This window comes from Leucopleurus acutus (genome assembly GCF_964270905.1).
Source record: "Leucopleurus acutus genome assembly, chromosome: 1".
NCBI lineage: Eukaryota > Metazoa > Chordata > Mammalia > Artiodactyla > Delphinidae > Leucopleurus > Leucopleurus acutus.
The window spans coordinates 193,976,173-193,993,921 of NC_139142.1; positions in this window are offsets into that span (position 1 = coordinate 193,976,173).

The following is a 17,749-nucleotide window of genomic DNA, read 5'->3' on the forward strand; positions in this document are numbered from 1 at the left end:
AAGGTTCTGGCAGAATCCAGCACAGTTGCTTGCAGCAGTGGCCAATTCAATTACACATCCCTCCAGCTGCCGTCCTTTTGGCCCAATTTCATCCTCCCTAATCCTTCCCTTCTGTGCCCTGAGATCACCTTCCAATTAGACTACCTGCCCACCAGCCTTTGTCTCAGGCACTGCTCTCAGGGACCAGGCCGATGGGGGCTGCCACAGTTTCAGGTTTGAACTATAGGGAGATCTCACACTCATACGCTGGAAAACTACAATTTTCAATAGGAATGGAAACAATATGGCAAGGAATTTGGTTGTGGCGTTACTTCTCCCTTTTTGAAGACTTGGCGTTCATGGATTTTTAATAATGCCTAAAGAAAATAAGAATTATTTTGCTAGCCTCTGAGAAAACACTTAAATGCTTTATAGATTTGGTGGCCAACAGGGATTCTGTTGTTGATGTCTTTACGTGGACTTATTAAATAATCGTGTATACTTGTGGCAAGTGACATTATTTTGTTTTTTGGGGGTTTTTTGGTTGTTTACTTTAGGAAAATCTTCTGTTGACTGTATGGGTGGATTCTAGTTGAAATCTCTTGATTCAAGAGGGAATATTGATGAGTTTATTCAAAATTTCCAAAATGGTTAGGCATCTAGATACAGCTACAGTCCTAAGGATTCATCCATCCAATCACCATAATAAATTCTTATATGGCAGGCACTGTACCAGGTACTCAGGTTACAATAGAAGTAAGACATGGCACCCGCTCTCAGGTGCTGCCAGGTTGCAGAGAGACCTCCTTGTAATAAGCAAGTGTGTGAAGTCCAGCAGGTATTGTGCAGAATGGGGCATGATGCACCCGGGGGAGTGGCTGATTTCACTGGGGAGTCGAGAGTGGGAGGGGGGGTAACTCATGAAAGCATCCTAGAAAAGGTAACATTTGGGTCTCTTCTTTTTTTTCAATAATTTTTAAAATTGAAGTATCGTTGATTTATAAGGTTGTGTTAGTTTCTGGTGTACAGCAAAGTGATTCAGTTATACATATATATGTATATATGTATTCTTTTCATATTCTTTTCCATTATAGTTTATTACAGGATATTGAATATAGTTCCCTGTGCTACAGAGTAGGACCTTGCTGTTTATCTATCTTATATACAAAGTTTGTATCTGCTAATCCCAGACTCCTAATTTATTCTTCCCCTACCCACTCATCTGGGTCTCTTAAAGAGAAATCGATATTTCCAAGGATGGTAGGCAGTGGAGGGCAATCAGGATGAGCAACATTGTAAACAAAGCCCAGAAATGGAGCTGCCTTGATGACCAGGCACAATGTCAGAGAGATGGTGGACCATGATTTTATAGGCAGACCTCAGAGATATTTGGGGGTCACTTCCTGTCCGCTGCAGTAAGGCGAACATCTCAATAAAGAGAGTCACACGGAATTTTTGGTTTCCTAGTGTATATAAAAGTTATGTTTACACTATACCGTGGTCTGTTAAGTGTTTAAGAGAATTATATCTAAAACAACAATGTACTTACCTTAATTGAAAATACTTTATTGCTAAAAAATGCTATCCCTCACCTGTGGCTTCAGTGAGTCCTAATCTTTTTGTTGGTGGAGGGTCTTGCCTGGTTGACGGGTGCTGACTGATCAGGGTGGTGGATGGTGAAGGCTGGGGTGGCCGTGACCGTTTCTTAAAATAAGACATCATTGAAGATTGCTGCATTGATTGATTCTTCCTTTCATGAATGGTTTCTCTGGAGCATGCAATGCTGCTTGATAGTACTTTACCCACAGTAGAACTTCTTTCAAAATCCTCTCAAAACCTGCCACTGCTTTATCACCTAAGTTTATGTCATATTCTAAATCCTTTGCTGTCATTTCAACCATCTTCACAGCATCTTCACCAGGAGTAGATTCCATCTCAAGAAACCACTTTCTTTGCTCATACATAAGAAGCAACTCCTCATTCGTTGAACTTTTATCATGAGATTGCAACAATCAGTCACATCTTCAGGCTCCACTTCTAATTCTAGTTCTCTTGCTGTTTCTATCACATCTGCGGTTACTTTTTCCACGGAAGTTTTCAACCCCTCAGAGTCATCCATGAAGGTTGGAAACTTCTTCCAAACTCCTGTTAATGTTGCTATTTTGACCCTTTCCTATGAATCATGAATGTTCTTAATGGCATCTAGAATGGTAAATCCTTTCCAGAAGGTTTTCAATTTACTTTGCCCAGATCCATCAGAAGAATCAGTATCTCTGGAAGCTATAGTCTTATGAAATGTATTTTTTAAATAAAAGACTTGAAAGTAGAAATTACTCCTTGATCCACGGGCTACAGAATGAATGTTGTGTTAGCAGCTATGAAAACAACATTGATCTCATTGTACATCTCCATCAGAGCTCTTGGGTGACCAGGTACATTGTCAATGAACAATAATATTTTGAAAGGAATCTTTTTTTATGAGCAGTAGGTCTCAACAGTGGGCTAAAAATATTCAGTAAACCATGTTGTAAACTGACATGCTGTCATTCAAGCTTTGTTGTTCCATTTATACAGCACAGCAGAGTAGATTTAGCATAATTCTTAAGGGCCCTAGGAATTTTGGAATGGTAAATGAGGATCGGCTTCAATTTCAAATCACTTGCTGCATTAGTGCCCAACAAGAGAGTCAGTCTGTCCTGTGAAACTTTGAAGCCAGGCATTGACTTCTCCTCTATTAACTATCAGTCCTAGATGAAATCTTCTTCTAATAAAAGACTGTTTCATCCACATTGAAAATTTGTTGTGTAGTGTAGCCACCTTCATTTGGATGACAAAGTCTATGCATTAAGTATCTGAAATCACCCACATCCATTTGCTAATAAGCAGATATTAATAATCATTGTGAAGCGTGTTTTCAGATGGTACACATAATTTATTTTCTTTTAATTAATCTATTTGAGTAAAAGTAAAATTAACTGTGTGTTGAGTTTATTGCTGTAAATCCAGATGTTAATCAATAATCAATATATCCTTGTTTTAAAAGAATCTCAACCTTAATTTTTTAAAATTTTGTTTTCTCTCAAGCTATAATATTCACTATTCATCCAACACTTTATAAGCTGTAACTTACTTCAGGATGCATATATGTAATACCTTTTTAGTAGTTTATCTCAAAATTAGGAGTAAATTATTATTTTTTTAACATCTTTATTGGAGTATAATTGCTTTACAATGGTGTGTTAGTTTCTGCTTTATTACAAAGTGAATCAGTTATACATATACATATGTTCCCATATCTCTTCCCTCTTGTGTCTCCCTCCCTCCCTCCCTCCCTATCCCACCCCTCCAGGTGGTCACAAAGCACCGAGCTGATATCCCTGTGCTATGCGGCTGCTTCCCACTAGCTATCTACCTTACGTTTTGTAGTGTGTCTATGTCCATGCCTCTCTCTCGCTCTGTCACAGCTCACCCTTCCCCCTCCCCATATCCTCAAGTCCGTTCTCCAGTAGGTCTGTGTCTTTATTCCTGTCTTACCCCTAGGTTCTTCATGACATTTTTTTCCCTTAAATTCCATATATATGCGTTAGCATACGGTATTTGTCTTTCTCCTTCTAGGAATAAATTATTGATTTCCACATATAAGGATGAGGGACTTCTAGGGAAAGATGGCACAGTAAAGTCTAATTACATGCTAAATTTTCATCAGTGCCAAGTGATGTGATTAAAAGATGGTGGGCAGGTAGGGAACTGTCAGAATGTTGCTTAGAGCAATTAAATAAGGAAATGCATTTAACCTTAGGCCATTAAACTTCAGGGAAGGCAGAAGGGAAGAAACAAGTTATGGATGAGGACGACAGGGCACAAAACACTACCCTGCCCCGACACAATATAAAATGGGTGGTAAAAGGTGTATAATTTCAGCCCCTCCCCAAAGAAGAAGAGACTGCATTTGACAGCAGATAGATAGTTTCAATAAAAATCCAAGAAATGACCTATGGGAAATTCCATATGTACCTCGCTTAGACTTCATGAGAGATACCAAAATATTTCATTGGGTTGCTATCTTTTAGAGCATTATACTGAGCAAGAGAACAAGGCTTATCAGAGTTGGATACAAATTCATTCTGGGCTGAAGTACTGAATGTTTGTGAGATTTCCTTGAAAAAATAAATAAATAAAGATAAACCTAGGTTCCCAGCAAGATTTCCAGTGAGCACAAAATAAATGCTTTTCTTTCTTCAAATTAAACCACATAAAAGAGGATAGAAAATAGTTCTCAAATTTTGCTTAAAAAGGAACGACAACCTAGATACAGATAAAATGGTAATGGATTAAGAGAGAATTCAAAGCCCTGGGCAGAATTTGCCACATGGAAAATGAGGGGAAAAAAAAAAAAAAAAAAAGCCATGATACTCGGGCATGAACGGGAGAAAAGTAAGGAGAAAGAAAGAAAAAATTAACGAACACTTACGTAAAAGACGGAAAAAAACCTCTTCAAAATAACAGAAGAATGTAGGCTCAAATATCTTGCAGTATTGAATTATGTAAACAAAAATGATTCAATAAAACATGTGGTCATAGCGAGATATCTTAAAATTCAGAATAAAATTTCCGAGCTAATTTATGTAGTTTTTTGAGCTAGAGATATCAAGTGAGACTCAAAATATTATATAAAATTTAAAAGTTACATAGAATAAAATGGATGTTTTGAATTTCTTTATACACAGCCACAGAATGTAGAGACTAATATTTTAATATGTTAGTACAACAGCCAACAAAAAATAAATTTGAAAGAATTCCACTGTCATTCTCATGGATGCCCTAAAACCTAGCAATTGAGTAATAGTATCTAACTGGCAGTAGGAAAAAAATATTTTAATTTAAATAGAAACTAGAATTTTTGTTATTATTATAGCTACTGTAAGAGCAAAAATGTAAAAATATTGTTTTATTTCTCTTCCTTCTCAAAATTTAGAGAATGATCATTTTCAAAGTGAGTTAACTCTTTATCCCCTGTGATTTCCTTAATCACTGGTATTCACTGTAGCAGAAACAGTTGTTTTAATTTTCTAACAGTAAAGTCATTACTATTTTCAGACAACTCATGTGTAACTAAATGATGCAGATCTTTTATTATCAACCCTGTTAAAATCTTAGAATCTTAGAGCAGGCATCACACTTCCAGACCCACAATACTTAGGGTGGGAAAAAGAAGATATAAGGGAAAGTAAATATTAAAAAGGAAACTGAAAAAGATTGATCAGAGATACAGGAAGAGAGCCAGAAGAGACAGCCAAAGGAGGAGAAAATGCCTAGAAAAGAGTGGTCAACAGGGTTAAATGCTGTTGAAAGGTTAGGATGATTCTGGAAAATATCAATTCAGTTTGACAGCATGCCATCAGTGATCATAGCCAGAGTAGGTTAACGGTGTGTGAGAAATATCACGTTGCTGTGGGTCGGACAGATAAGTTGCAGGAGATCGATGCATACATGCAGCTATCCCTTTGAAGAACTTGGCTCTAAGAAATGGTAAGAAAGGGTTATAGCAAGAAGGAGATGCTGAATCAGCTGTGCTTTTTAAAATTTATTTATTTTAAGATGGAAATATCTTCAGAATATTTACAATTGAAGGAACCAGTAGAGAGACAAGCATAGTAAGAATAAGGAAATAAGCATGTTTAAAGAAAAAGACTGCTGTGGGTAGAGAGTGATTTGTTGGAATTCAAGATTTTAGAAATGATTCAGTTATGGGAGACTGAGATCAGAGTGTGAGCATAGGAGGAGGTTGCTGATAGAGATTTAGGAAATTTGAAGGGTGTTAGCTGGGTTTTCCACATGGATATCGAAGGACATTTTCACTGGATGTGTTATTATACGTTGACAATATTTTCTTTAAGTATATTAAAGACGTCATTTCATTGTCTTATATATTGTTTTTCTCTGAGTTTCAGCAATTTGATTATGAAGTGCCTGTGTGCTTTTTGTTTTCTTCTTCTTTTGTTTAAATACTGCTTGAGGTTTGCTAATCTTGGATCATGAATTTTGAAAAAAATTTGGAAAATATTTATTCTGTGCCGTTTTCTCACTTTTTCTGGGACTCCAATGACATGTGTTACAGAATTACCCCAGAGGTCTCTTACACTCTGTTCAGCTTTTTCACTTTTTAATCTGTTTTGAGTATGTTCAATGGATCTGTCTTTGAGTTCACAGATCCTTTCTTATGCCATGTCAGTCTGCTATAAGCTCTTCCACTGAATTCTTCATCTCAGATATTACATCTTAAGTACAGAATTTTTATTTGATTGTTTTAAAACTTCTAATTCTGCAATAAAATTTCCTATCTGTTCACTCATTTTATCTGTATTTTTCTCTAAATTCTTGAACATTTATCATAATTATTTTCTAAAATCACTGGTGGCTAATTCCACCAGGAGGGTCAGTTGTGGGTCTGCCTCTATTGACATTTTCCTCTTGATTATTGGTCAATTTCCTGACTCTTCCCATGACTTTAATTTTTATATGCTGGAAATTTTTTAAAAATCAAAGGACAGTGGAGGCTGAACTAGATATTTTTTGTTTTGCTTTATTTTTTCCCAGACAGGGTACTTCTTCAGTTCCTCTGTGAGACAGTTAGGATAAGTTATGACCATTCAGATCCCACCCTGGAGCTGATGAGCTGGGGATTAGGTACAGCTTTACTCAGTTTCAGTTATCTGTGGCTTCAAATGAGATTATAGAGATTTCTCTTTGCCCTTCAGATTAACGTACAACTTCCCCTGCCACCATAGGGAGACTGACTTACCTTGCTGATATCATCAGGATTTGGGCTGGCAGGGAGTTGGGTTCCAGCTTTCGTTAGGTTCAGTTTACCTCTAAATTCAATACAAGTTAGGGACCTGGAACTTAAGCAATGGACATGACTATAAAATCTTTTTCTACTTTCCAGTTCCACTCCTATGACCACTTATTCAGCAGTATTCCTGCTGGGTAGTAGAATAATTAGGCCAATAGACTTATTTTATATTTGGTCTCTTCTGGAATTCATTCTGTCATGCCAGCTCCAGTCGTTCTTAAAAGTTTGGTTTGCTTCCCTTTCTACTTCTGGCAGGTCCTCATCCTTGTCTACTCATACCGGACAAGGCAAGACCCAATCCCAAGTATGGGGCCCCCGCTGAGCTTTGCTTATCTATGAAGAGCTTGCTTCTCTCTGAAATTTAGTTCATTTAGTTTGCTTTGGAGTCACTGATCATTAATGACATGCTTCTAGTTTATCAAATGTCTTCTTTTTATAACAGGAATGAAGGTCTTTCATGACATTTCTGCATCTTAACTGAAAGTGGAACTCCTCTGTTTGGACGCTGATGCCATGCAACCATGACAGTAGACGTTGGGATGGAACAAGAAATTGAACCAATGCCAAAGTCCTTAATAAATGTCTGAGTGTATGGGGGTGTGTGTGAGGGGAGACTGTGATGCTTTTGATGGATCAGTAGATGACTGTAAAGAAAAGGAATGGTGTGATGTAGCCAGAATCCATCAACTCAGAGGAGAAAGGGAATAAGACACAACAGTGAGGGTGAAAGATAGTTTATTTACAATTAAATAAAAGGTCCAGAGAACACTGTGCAAACAATGGAAGGAGAATCAGCAGAAGTTGGAGGGTAGGGGTAGGTGAGAAGAAACACAGTTTGGGGATGATAATATGTGAGAATATGGTTGACGAATTGCTTGCATTTTGGTACGTGGGCAAGGCTGGAGACAAGGGGTGTGCCGGGAGTCATGGCTCATGAAGTGCAGAGTCAGTTTCCAGCATTGTTAGAGGTGTTTTGAGGCTGGCAGATGGCAGGTTTTTTTTTCTCCAGCATGGAGACCCTCTGCTAGTGACTGTTGAAGAGCATTCTCTCTTCACAGGTCATTAAGACCCTGACTATTCTTGTTTGCTGCCTGCAGGCATCTCTCCCTAGAGGCTCAGAGGTATGGAGGGTGGAGATGGTGAGGCCAAGATTTGCTTGGAGAAAATATCCAATAGAGAACTAAATTATTTTCTGTTTTCCTTTCCATTTAAAGGCTATCAACAGCATTTATTGAGTATTGTGCTCGGGCTAGGTGTACAAAGGCACTAGTCTTACTTCACAATGTGCTTTATTTTAAAATGGTGTCTTATTCTTTCATGGAAAGATTTCTATACTTGGTCACTCTATTAGTAATTGAAGGTTTCCCATCGCTTTTAAAATGTAAGTTGAGATGTAAAGCAAAAATCTAGGTATCTCAGGTAGAAAGATTTTATATTTTAATTAGAAATAGATGGATAATTGATGGAATAGACTGATGAATAGATTTTGACTCAAAAGACATGGGTTTGAATCTCACCTCCAGTATTTCCTAGTTGTGTGGCTTAAAGCTTATTCAGTATCTTCTTTCTACCTCCATTAAAAAAATTGTAAAATGGAACTACAAATCATATAGATTTATAAAGGGCATTAAATAATATAATGATTATAGATGTATGCCTGGCATATAGTAACAATACAAAAACAATTTTTTTTTCCTGGCATTATTCAGTTCTCTTAAATTTCATCTTTCCTTTGTATACACAAAGAGATAGTGTTCTCAGGTATAGAGAACAAACTAGTGGTTGCCAGTGAGGAGAGGGAAGAGGGGAGGGGCAAGATAGAGGCAGGGGATTGAGAGGTACAAACTACTATGTATAAAATAAATAAGCTACAAGGATGTATTATACACAGGGAATATGGCCAATATTTTATAATAGCTGTAAATGGAACATACGCCTTAAAAACTGTGAATCACTATACCGTACACCTGAAACTTACATAATTCGTACATTAGCTAAACCTCAAAAAATTTACAATTACAGTCCCTTTACTCTATGTGCTTTCTTTTTCAATGGGCAGAAACATAAACAGACTTTACCAGAGTACAAGTCCCATGGAGAGAGCTGAAAACTCCCCCGGAAGAAGTAGAAAGAGCAAAGATTCATTTCAAACTCATGTTTTCATCTCCTCCTTGGACTCTGAGGAAGAAACCAGTTACCGGGAAATGAGAGAATCATTGTCTTTAACAGTCTTACTTGGCTTCACGTACAGGGGTAATGATTCCTAGGTCATGGTCCTAACCCCTCTTTGATAAATAACCTTGTGGGGAGAAAATTGCTGCCCCAGACTTTCCTAAAGCCGTTTTGTAAGTAGAAGCTTTATTCAAAGGGGAACTGCTAGAGCAAGTGTAGGACCTCATTGCTAACATGAAAGAAGCTCAAAGGCAAAGTGTTACTAGTAGTGTGTCAACAAAGTCATCTCATGTGTTGGAGGAGTTTCCTAAGTATTGTAGAATTCAGTGATGCTTAAATTTTTATCAGAATCACCTACTGGGAAATGCAGTATGCTTTACCTCCTTTAATTCATGTGACTTCTCTTAGGTAAGAGAGTTTTGTTGAAAAAGAATGAAAAAAATTTTTGTGTCGATCACCATTTTCCAAAGATCTCAGGTTTAGGAAGTAAGACATTCAAATCAGGGACCCTATTTAGATAGTGGCTTTTATTCTTCCCACTGCTTAGCATAGCACCTGGCATGTTGTGGGTGCTGAACAAATACATATAATATAAACGGAATGCAATTTCCCCCCTTAATCCTGATACAAGTGTTTAAAATATTGATGTTTAAAGTAGACCTAAACTTTTAAGCATTAGAATTATATACACATTACCATTAGCTTAGAAAGAAAATGTACATAAATTGTCCTTAGTCTAAGCCGCATGGAGTATCACTTTTCCCTAAACGGAATTGATGTATTTCACCAATAAAGTTAAATAATGATGGTCATTTTCCACACTGGCTGAAAATAGAATAGATGAATTTTTTCTGGGATTAAATTTTTCTCTCATGAATAGATCGTCAGTTTTTGGCATAAGCCACTGCTTGAAGATCACAGCTCCATATTATGGACGAGATTTAAATGTTTTTGCTTCAGCCTTGATCTACAGTGTGAAATAAATGCTTTACTTGGAACTTTGTAGATACTGCCACTGGAAAAATAATGCTATTTGCTGGACTCTATTTGCTAAGTCTTTGCACAAGCATCAGTTTATGAGGTGAAGAATTAGGCAATTAGTACAGTAAGTTGCACCCAAACCACATTTGCCTGAAATAACACATTAAAAAAAGAAAGTGGGTTTCAACTTTGTTATTAAGTTAGCAGCTCTTCCCTTCCCTTTCACGTGTAGACAGAGTGAGAGGGATGGAAGCTGTGAGCGGCACTTACCCGTGTCCACATGGCATCAGTGGGACCCAGCCCTGCAACAAACCAAGGTATGCTTGTAGATTACCTGGTGATTTTAAAGTTCTATCTCTTCACCAGCAGCAGTGGCAGCAACAACAACAGCTGTGCTTTTAAAAGCAGATCCCTGGTGTGAACAATAAAGCTGACAGGTATCCTCATTTGTAAACAGGTGGTTCTATTTTAGCTTTGAAATAGGTGACAGCGTGCTGTCTAAACACATCGTTGTTGGGGGATTGGATTTCCTGCATCTTGGGGGTTCCCAGACTCACAAACTTAAGGTCTTGTGAACAAGGCTGGCTTCACATTCTTACTCATGACACATGAATAGGAGTCAGTATTTTTAGTATCTTAAACTCAAAATAATTTGAATTGACAACAATACCATGCATGTAGACAAATTCCAATCATATTACAACGATTACTTGGATTGAGGACTTGCTTTGAGCATGACACAGTGAACTTCGGCATTTTCCAGATTGTAGAATATTTATGATTTCATTTTAAAAAAATTAATGAACTTTGTTGTTTAATATTTTATGTTTTACATTAGTTTTAGGTTCACAGCAAAATTGAATGGAAGGTACAGAGGTTTCCCATATACTCCACATATGCACAGCCTCCACCATTATCAACACTCCCCATCAGATGGTACATCTTTTACAACTGATGAACCTATATTGACACATCATGATCACCCAGGATCCATAGTTTGCAGTAGGGTTCACTCTTGGTGGTTTACATTCTATGGGTTTGGACAAGTGTATCCATCATTATAGCATCACAGAGTATTTTCACTGCCCTAAAAATCCTCTGTGCTCCACCAGTTCATCCCTCCCCTGCCTGATATCTGGCAACCACTAAGCTTTTTGCTGTCTCCACAGTTTTGCCTTTTCCAAATGTCATATAGTTGAAATAACATAGTATGTAACCTTTTTAGATTGACTTCTTTCATTTAGTAATGTACATTAACGATTCCTCCATGTCCTCTCATGGACTGATAGTTCATTTATTTTTAGTGCTGATTAATATTCCACTGTCTGGATGTACCACAGTTTATGTATCCATTCATCTGCTGAAGGACATCTTGGTTGTTTCCAAGTTTTGGTAATTATGCGTAAAGCTACTATAAACATCTATATAGTAGGTTGTGGTTTACGTACAGGTTTTTAGTGGACATAAGTTTTCCATTCATTTGATTGGAATGGAAAGTACCAAAGGTACTATATTTAAACCCATATACTAGGTCACTTATATTTTCTCCGATGTTTTCTTCTAGCGGTTTTAAGTTTTACATTTAGGTCTATAATCCATTTAGGTTAATTTTTATGAAGGTGTTAAGTCTGTGTCCAGATTCATTTTTTGGCAGGTGCACGTCCAGTTTATCCTGCACCATTTGTTGAAATGACTATCTTTGCTCCATTGTATTACCTTTGCTCCTTTGCCAAAGATCAGTTGACTGTATTTATGTGAGTCTACTTCTGGGCTCTCTATCCTGTTCCACTGACCTATTTGTCTATTCTTTGGCCAATACCACCCTGCCTTGATCAGAATAGTTTATAGTAAGTCTTGAAGTCAAGTAATGTCAGCACTCCAACTTTGTTCTTCTCTTTCAATATTGAGTTGGCTATTCTTCATCTTTTGCCTCTCCATATAAATTTAGAATCAGTCTATCGATATTCACAAATTACCTTGCTGGGATTTTGGTTGGGATTTTCTTTTCATGTATACATAAGCATATTAAATACATTGTTGCTGTTATTATTTTGAAAAAAGTTATCTGTTAGATCAATCAAAAATAAGAAAAATGAATGTTTTAATTTTACATTCACTCATTTGTTCTTCCATATTCTTCCTTTCTTTATGTAGATTCAAAGTGCTGACCTATGCCATTTTCCTTCTCTCTTAAGATCTTCAAATTTCTTGCAGGGTAGATCTACTTGCAATAAATTCCCTCAATATTTGTTTTTCTGAGAAAGTCTTTATTTCTCCCTCACTTTTGAAGGATAATTTCTTATGTTACAGAATTCTAGGTTGATGGCTTTTCCCCCAACACTTTAAATATTTCATTCCTCTTCTTCTCAGATGGTTTCTGAGGAGAAGTCAGATGTAATTCTTATCTTTGCTCCTCTATTAGTATTTTTTCCTATGACTTCTTTCAAGATTTTTTTCTTTATCTTTGACCTTCTGAAATTTGAATATGATATATGCCTTGGTGTAGTTTTCCGAGTACTTATCCTGCTTGGTGTTCTTATCCCTGAGTTTCCTGGGTCTGTGGTTTGGAATCTGGCATTAATTTAGGAAGATTCTCTGTCGTTATTACCTCAGATATTTATCCCATTTCTTTCTCTTTTCTCTTCTCCTTTTGGTATCCCCATTTTGCATGTGTTACACCTTTTGTAGTTGTCCCACTCTTCCAGGGATATTCTGTTCTGTTTTTTTCCAGTTGTTTTTTTTTTTTCCTTTGCTTTTCAGTTTTGGAAGTTTCTACTGTCATATGCTCACGCTCAGAGATTCTTTCCTCATCTGTGTCTAGACTATTAGTGAGCCCATCAGGGGCATTCTTCATTTATATTACAGTGTTTATGGTTTCTAGCATTTATTTTTTACTTCTTTATTAGAATTTCCATCTCTCTGCTTATATTATCTGTCCTTATATGTTGTCTACTTTTTCCATGAAAGCCCTTGGCATAGCAGTTTTAAAAATTACTAGTTTGATAATTCCAACATTTCTTCCATATCTGGCTCTGGTTCTGATGCTTGTTCTCTCTTTTCATACTGTGTTTTTTGCCTTTTAGTGTGCCTTGTACTTTTTTGTTGAAAGGCAGACTCGATGTACTGGGTCAAGGAACTGTGGTTGGTAGTCCTTTAGTAATAGCGTGGTGAGGTGTGAGAGGAGGGGAAACAATTGACAGTCCAATAATTAGATCTCAGTCTTTCAGTGGGCCCATGACCCTAGACTGTGAACTTCACTCCTGCTTCTAGTTCTTTTACCCCCTTTCAGTGGAACAGGATGGCTCAGGTGGGTTGGAGTTGGGTACGTCTCTTCCCCCTGGTAGGTTAGGCTCTGGTAAAAATTGCAGCAGATTAGGCTCTGGTTAGCTAGTTTTTCCTGATAACAGGCCTTGTTGAGAATATGCTCTGGCATATTTCAAAATATGCTTCCTCTCCCTGCTGGAAGTCCAAGGGGACTTCTCTCCAATATTCACTGTGAGGACCCGGTAGTGCTCATGGATGTAACTGCACAGAAGCATGGGGGTTCTCAAAGACTGTGCTCCTCTGGAATTTGTAACTCTCACACTTGTTTACGCTGAGTCTCCAGAAATCTGTGAATTACAGTTCAGATCTTCCTACACTGACGCTGGTTCTGGGGAGTTTTCTGCTCTAGTAAATGGTGATTTCTCTGTATCCACTTGTTTGTCTTCCAATCTGGGGGACAGCAGTTTCTCCTGTGACCTTGCCTCTCAGGCAGCTCTAAGAAGAGTTGTTCATTTTTCAGTTTGTTGAGTTTTTAACTTGTTGTTGGGATGGAGCGGCAACTTCTAAGCTCTTTATGTGCTGGGCCAGTACCTGGAAGTCACTTCTATGATTTCATTCTTGGAGGGTTTATTTTAAAAAGCAGCTGACTTACATTGTCAACATATCTGTATAGAAGAACAAATGTACAAAATTTATACCTGCGTGAAACTTCACAATGCTCTGTGGTGGGGAGGAGGCCAAGTGACTGCTTTGGGAATATGTAACAGCATGTATTAAAGCTGACGCTTGATTCCATCATGGAGAGTTCAGCTTGGTGTAGATTTACTTATACATGACACAAAGCATTCTCAGTTTATATGACATATTTAGGGGTTGAAAGAGCTTTGGCTGCTTACATTGTGTTTGTGCATTGATATTTACATGTATACTTAAATTAATTTCACAAATGAAATGGGCTTACTACAGATTTTCAAAAATATAAACAGACGTGTGTCACAGAAATACTTTAACATCCAGTGAGTATGTTACTTAAAAAGAGTCCAAGTTACTTCAAGAGTAATGTTAATTTAAAAGTTCTAAAATCACTTCCATTTTCTTTCAGTAGAGCTACAAATCTCTCCTGGAGCTTTTTTTGAATGTAAAGTATGATGGAATTGATTAATGGTAGATGTGGAAATGAGCTGATTAAAACCTGGAGAGTTGGAGAAGGTGCCTGTGTAGTTTGTGTGCATTGCTTGTAGGGCTGTTTAGTATGCTGTTCAGGAAGGAAAAATTCACATTTCCTAGTAGTAGACTTGCTGACCTTGACTGTGAAGCAACTTCAAAAGAGTTCAAGCACTTACTCTTTATATTTTAGCTTTCTTCCTGAATCCACAAATAATATATGCTTGTTATGAAAAAATTCAAAAGAGCACAGAAATGTGTAGCACGGAGATTAACAGGCTCTGGTGATCTTTTCTCTGCCAGCTGACTATGTATATCCTGCCAAACTTTCTCATGTACGTTGCAGTAGATACTACAGTTATAATTGTTATTGATACACATCGATATATCATAAATACATTCTGGCACCGATTCTTTCACCAATGACATTTTGTACATTTTTGGTTGGTCTGTATACATTATAAATAAACTCATTAAAAATATACTGCATATTATCTTGCTTATTTTAGCAATTGCCCATTATCGAGTAATTGTGCTGCTTCTAATTTTTTCACTCTTAGAAACAATGCTGAAAAGAATATCTTTGTGCACTCCTGAGAGCACTTTCTTAGGAAAAATTCTGTTAGTAGAATTGCTGAGTTAAAGGATGGGCATCTTTTCAATTTTAAGAAAGTACCCTCTAAAAGGCTTGTACCAATTTAAAGTTCTGTTTACCAGTTTTGTTAGTCAATCCCGGTTATTGTCTGTCTTCTAAAATCAGTTTGATGGGAAAAAATTTCTTATTGTTGTTGAAGTATATATATATAAATAATATATAAAATTACTATCAGTGAGGTGGAGTATTTTTTGATATACTTGTTTGTAATTAAAATAATATTGTAATGAATGCAATTTCTAGTTAGTTGATTACTGACTTGTTAATTTAAATACAATTTTATAGTTAACTTTTTTTCTGAAACAAACTTTAAAGAAGTAAATTTAGTTGATTCTTAAATTAAACAGACAAAGTGATGGAATTGGTCTTATTCTGGTTTTGGTTGGCACTATTTTGTAGATACCTGCAGCTGGTGAGTCTAGTTGAGAACCATAGCTGGATAAAGCTTAATTTATCTGATAATTTATGCGATACCAACATAACATCCCCAAAGTTATGAAATCTTCATTCTAATGGTGTTGACAATTTGCTAAACATCTGGATGTAAAGTGAAAATTCAGTTTGACAATCTATATACTAGCAAAAAAGAAACCCTGGATTTTGGTTGTATGTGGTCGTGTCACTTCTTTCTTCAAAATTCTTTATTCTCTTTCTGCATCTACTTGTCCCTAATTACTGCAATGTTCAATGTGTTTGACAGGAAATAATATTTATATTTTGTTTTTCCTCCTCCTTATTGAAATTTCTTTAAGTTTCAGGTTTAAGATGATTTTTCCTGTCCGGATTGAGTAACTATTGACATATCAGTCTCTCGAGAGAAAACTGAGATGGACGCTCATCATCCTTTAGCCTGTACTTAGTTTCTTAATATGGTCCCAGTGCTGATAACCATTAGCTGTAATTGTTTGAAAGTGTATTGAAACTGGTAAAAGTCCCAGTGTACATAGGGGTCTGTTCCCCCTTGCCCCCAACGAGCTGGGGCAGCTAGTTCTACCTCTCCTGCGTTCATGTGCAAGGTCACTTGCAACTCTGTACTCCCTTCTTTGTATTCACAGTATCAACTTCCTCCGGGCCCTGGATATCTAAGGAGCAAGTGGGCTCACCTTCCCTGCCTCCACCTCATTCGTTCCTAACTTAGGTACTAAGATAAGCATTCTCCTTGGATGTTTGCACTGGCCACTCCCTCCGTTTCCATATCAATATCCAAACTCTTGGCTCTAAATCTCTACTTCAGTTCTTAACATCTCGTCTTACTTCGATGCTGATTGCCCAGCTAACTCATTCCCTTGGTCACTTCCTCCATGTAACATGTCCTTGTGCTTCTAGAGCTTCAGAGGTGGCCATTTCTCCTCCTTCAGCTTCATTCAAAAGCCCCCTCCCATTGAAGCATATTCATAAAGGGCATCCAAGGAAGACCTTGGGTCCTGCCCTAGATCTACACTCTAACCCTGAACCAAGCCTCTCTATATCTGTTCACAAACCACTTAGCATGTTAAATCATCCCTGTTTCTTACTATCTATTTTTTCACTACAATTGCCTTTTTCTGTATCGACTCATTTGTTCATGGATTCGTTTATTCCTAAGAGATCTGTTAAGCTCCAGCAAGGTACACAAAGCCTTGTTAAGTGCCAGTAGTAGAGGGAGGGGGAGAAGTTATCTCACCTTTCTTCAAGGAATTTGCAGTCTAGACAGAGACCCAGGCATTTATTTGCAGAAAAGTTGAGACTGCATATGATTAAGTGACAAATGTTTGGTACAAGTTGGTACAAGCAGTATATGCCTTGGGACGTCAGAAGAGAGAATAGTTTCCTTTGATGGGAGGATGGGGTTGGGAGGCAGGTGTGTAAAGGAGGTGGCCTTGAAGTGTGGATAAGATTTGAGAGGCGGGGAGGGTAAGAGAACCACTGGGAGGAAGGAGCTGCAGCCCTGATGGAATGGACAGGGTGTGCAGAGATACAGCACCCCATCCTCCCAGCCCGACGGTCATTTGTTTGAGGAGCACCTGGGCGTCAGTCGCTCTAGCCCTTCTTTTACTTTCTACAGCACGATTTTTAATAGAAACACAGAGACAGCAATATTTCCTTCTGCCTCTTGATAAATGTTAAGAAGTTTAACATGTTTATATACCTGCGATTTTCTGTTGCTCTGCAAAGCTCTATTGCTCTGCAAAGTTAAGTCTCCACAAATGTTCCATCACCTCCCAGGGGGGCTTGTCTCCCTTGAAAAGGACCCTGTAGGTCTTTCATGGTCCCAGCTTGAGTTACTCTCTCACATACTTGGAGATGTTTCATTGATACTTATGCGATGTCTTCAGACTTATACCCGAAAAGATAAGGTGTTTTATTTTCATTTCTCCCTCCATACCAGATTGATATACAAAGTACAGTTCTTAGAGTTAGCTGAGGTTTGAAGAAGTTCAGTCTGTCGGATCCTGAGAACTTGACCCTCATTTCTATCTGTCTAGTTGGCTGTCATCTCTCTTTCTCTCTTCCATCTTTCTCTGCCTCTATCCTTATCCCATCTATCCATTGATCCTCTACCCATGCATATACGTATGTAAGTATATAAAAACTATATCTTTATTTTTAGGGAAAATTGGATAAAAATGGTGCTTTTTATCAGACTGGTGATAAAGTAACCTTGTAGAAATATGTGAGAACAAACCACTATATACAGAGAA